The sequence below is a fragment of the Vicia villosa genome, linkage group LG1, assembly GCF_029867415.1.
Source record: "Vicia villosa cultivar HV-30 ecotype Madison, WI linkage group LG1, Vvil1.0, whole genome shotgun sequence".
Classification (NCBI taxonomy): Eukaryota; Viridiplantae; Streptophyta; class Magnoliopsida; order Fabales; family Fabaceae; genus Vicia; species Vicia villosa.
In genome coordinates, this window is record NC_081180.1 from 252068350 (window position 1) to 252073081 (window position 4732).

The window sequence follows — 4732 nt, forward strand, 5'->3', positions numbered from 1 at the left end:
CGAAGTTTTTTAAACTTTCAAAATTTGGTCTTCTGGAAGATTTTCGTGTGCTTCACCACATAAAAGTCACGAAGTTTGTTAAACTTGGAAATTTTGGTATTTTTGAAGATTTTCGTGTGTTAAACTACATAAAAGTCATGAAGTTTGTTAAACCTTTATACATTTTTATTTTGGATGATTTTTGTAAGCTATATCACATAAAAGCCACGAAGTTTGTTAAACCTGCAAAATTTGGTCTTTTGGAAGATTTTCGTTAAACTTGCAAATTTTTGTATTTTGGAAGATTTTCATGTGTTATACTACATAAAAGTCCTGAAGTTTGTTAAACTTGTATACATTTGTATTTTGGAAGATTTTCGTAAGCTATACTACATAAAAGTCACGAAGTTTATTAAACTTGCAAAATTTGGTCTTTTGGAAGATTTTCGTTTGCTATATTACATAAAAGTCACGAAGTTCGTTAAACTTACAAATTTTTGTATTTTTGAAGATTTTCGTGTGCTCTACTACATAAAAGTCATGAAGTTCACTAAACTTATATACATTGGTATTTTGGATGATTTTCGTAAGCTTTACTACATAAGAGCCACGAAGTTTGTTAAACTTGCAAAATTTGGTCTTTTGGAAGATTTTCGTGTGGTATACTACATAAAAGTCATGAAGTTCGTTAAAACTGCAAATATTTGTATTTTGGAAGATTTTTATGTGTTGTACTACATAAAAGTCCATAAGTTTGTTAAACTTGTATACATCTGTATTTTAGAAGATTTTCGAGACCTATACTACAAAAAAGTCGTGAAGTTTGTTAAACTTCCAAATTTGTTCTTTAGGAAGATTTTTGTGTGCTATACTACATAAAAGTCACAAAGTTCATTAAAGTTGCAAATTTTAATATTTTGGAAGATTGTTGTGTGCTATTCTACATAAAAGTCACGCAGTTTGTTAAACTTACAAATTTTGGTATATTGGAAGATTTTCGTGTGCTATACTACATAAAATCAACAAAGTTCGTTAACCTTGTATATATTGGTATTTTGGAAGATTTTCGTGTGCTATACTACATAAAAGTCACGAAGTTTTTTAAACTTTCAAAATTTGGTCTTCTGGTAGATTTTCGTGTGCTACACTACATAAAAGTCACGAAGTTTGTTAAACTTACAAATTTTTGTATTTTGGAAAATTTCCGTGTTCTATACCACATATAAGTGACGAAGTTCGTTAAAGTCGTATACATTGGTATTTTGGAAGATTTTCGTGTGCTATATTACATAAAAGTCATGCACTTTGTTAAACTTTCAAATTTTGGCATTTTGGAAGATTTTTCGTGTGCTACACTACATAAAAGTCACGAAGTCCGTTAAACTTGCAAATTTTTGTATTTTGGAAAATTTTGTATGCTATACTACATAAAAGTCACGAAGTATTTTCAACTTTCAAAATTTGGTCTTCTGGAAGATTTTCGTGTGCTTCACTACATAAAAGTCACGAAGTTTGTTCAACTTGGAAATTTTGGTATTTTTGAAGATTTTCGTGTGCTATACTACATTAAAGTCACGAAGTTCTTTAAACTTGCAAATTTTTGTATTTTTGAAGATTTTCGTGTGTTAAACTACATAAAAGTCATGAAGTTTGTTAAACTTGTATACATTTTTATTTTGGATGATTTTTGTAAGCTATATCACATAAAAGCCACGAAGTTTGTTAAACCTGCAAACTTTGGTCTTTTGGAAGATTTTCGTTAAACTTGCAAATTTTTGTATTTTGGAAGATTTTCAAGTGTTATACTACATAAAAGTCCTGAAGTTTGTTAAACTTGTATATGTAACACCTTGGATTTCCGCTTACCCCGCAGGGCTTCCGGCCTACCAAGCATGTCACCAGCTTAATCAATAATCCCCCCTAGGTCCGCTTATCGGCTGCCCAGGAAATATTGTTTTTGCCTCCCGCAGGAATCGAACCACGTACCTAGGGGTTAAGTACGTATTCATAGCAATTCTTGCTACCACTTGACCATAAAAGTCACGAAGTTTGTTAAACTTGCAAAATTTGGTCTTTAGGAAGATTTTTGTGTGCTATACTACATAAAAGCCACGAAGTTCATTAAACTTGCAAATTTTAATATTTTGGAAGATTTTTGTGTGCTATTCTACATAAAAGTCATGCAGTTTGTTAAACTTACAAATTTTGGTATATTGGAAGATTTTCGTGTGCTATACTACATAAAATAAACAAAGTTCGTTAACCTTGTATACATTGGTATTTTGGAAGATTTTCGTGTGCTATACTACATAAAAGTCACGAAGTTTTTTAAACTTTCAAAATTTGGTCTTATGAAAGATTTTTGTGTGCTATACTACATAAAAGTCACGAAGTTCGTTAAACTTGCAAATTTTTGTATCTTGGAAGATTTTCGTGTGTTATACTACATAAAAGTCATGAAGTTCGTTAAACTTGTATACATTTTTATTTTGGATGATTTTCATAAGCTATACTACTACATAATAGCCACGAAGTTTGTTAAACTTACAAAATTTGGTCTTTTGGAAGATTTTCATGTGCTATATTACATAAAAGTAACGAAGTTCGTTAAACTTGTATACATTAGTATTTTGGAAGATTTTCGTGTGCTATACTACATAAAAGTCAAGCAGTTTGTTAAACTTGCAAATTTTAGCATTTTGGAAGATTTTCGTGTGCTATACTGCATAAAAGTCATGAATTCCGTTAAACATGCAAATTTTTGTATTTTGGAAGATTTTCGTGTGCTATACTACATAAAAGTCACGAAGTTTTTTAAACTTTCAAAATTTGGTCTTCTGGAAGATTTTCGTGTGCTACACTACATAAAAGTCACGAAGTTTGTTAAACTTACAAATTTTTGTATTTTGGAAAATTTTCGTGTTCTATACCACATATAAGTGACGAAGTTCGTTAAAGTCGTATACATTGGTATTTTGGAAGATTTTCGTGAGCTATAATACATAAAAGTCATGCAGTTTGTTAAACTTTCAAATTTTGGCATTTTGGAAGATTTTTCGTGTGCTACACTACATAAAAGTCACGAAGTCCGTTAAACTTGCAAATTTTTGTATTTTGGAAGATTTTTGTGTGCTATACTACATAAAAGTCACGAAGTTTTTTAAACTTTCAAAATTTGGTCTTCTGGAAGATTTTCGTGTGCTTCACCACATAAAAGTCACGAAGTTTGTTAAACTTGGAAATTTTGGTATTTTTGAAGATTTTCGTGGGCTATAATACATTAAAGTCACGAAGTTCTTTAAACTTGCAAATTTTTGTATTTTTGAAGATTTTCGTGTGTTAAACTACATAAAAGTCACGAAGTTCGTTAAACTTGTATACATTTTTATTTTGGATGATTTTCTTAAGCTATAATACATAAAAGCCACAAAGTTTGTTAAACCTACAAAATTTGGTCTTTTAGAAGATTTTCGTGTGCTAAACTACATAAAAGTCACGAAGTTTGTTAAACTTACAAATTTTTGTATTTTAGAAAATTTTCGTGTTCTATACCACATATAAGTGACGAAGTTCGTTAAAGTCGTATACATTGGTATTTTGGAAGATTTTCGTGTGCTATAATACATAAAAGTCATGCAGTTTGTTAAACTTTCAAATTTTTGCATTTTGGAAGATTTTTCGTGTGCTACACTACATAAAAGTCACGAAGTCCGTTAAACTTGCAAATTTTTGTATTTTGGAAGATTTTTGTGTGCTATACTACATAAAAGCCACGAAGTTTTTTAAACTTTCAAAATTTGGTCTTCGGGAAGATTTTCGTGTGCTTCACTACATAAAAGTCACGAAGTTTGTTAAACTTGAAAATTTTGGTATTTTTGAAGATTTTCGTGTGCTATACTACATTAAAGTCACGAAGTTCTTTAAACTTGCAAATTTTTGTATTTTTTGAAGATTTTCATGTGTTAAAATACATAAAAGTCATGAAGTTTGTTAAACTTGTATACATTTTTATTTTGGATGATTTTCGTAAGCTATATCACATAAAAGCCACGAAGTTTGTTAAACCTGCAAAATTTGGTCTTTTGGAAGATTTTCGCGTGCTATACTACATAAAAATCTAAAAGTTCGTTAAACTTGCAAATTTTTGTATTTTGGAAGATTTTTATGTGTTATACTACATAAAAGTCCTGAAGTTTGTTAAACTTGTATACATTTGTATTTTGGAAGATTTTCGTAAGCTATACTACATAAAAGTCACGAAGTTTGTTAAACTTGCAAAATTTGGTCTTTTGGAAGATTTTCGTTTGCTATATTACATAAAAGTCACGAAGTTCGTTAAACTTACAAATTTTTGTATTTTTGAAGATTTTCGTGTGCTCTACTACATAAAAGTCATGAAGTTCGTTAAACTTATATACATTGGTATTTTGGATGATTTTCGTAAGCTATACTACATAAAAGCCACAAAGTTTGTTAACCTTGCAAAATTTGGTCTTTTGGATGATTTTCGTGTGGTATACTACATAAAAGTCATGAAATTCGTTTTTAAACTGGAAATATTCGTATTTTGGAAGATTTTCGTGTGTTGTACTTAATAAAACTCCAGAACTTTGTTAAACTTGTATACATCTGTATTTTGGAAGATTTTCGAAACCTATACTACATAAAAGTCACGAAGTTTGTTAAACTTGCAAAATTTGGTCTTTAGGAAGATTTTTGTGTGCTATACTACATAAAAGTCACGAAGTTCATT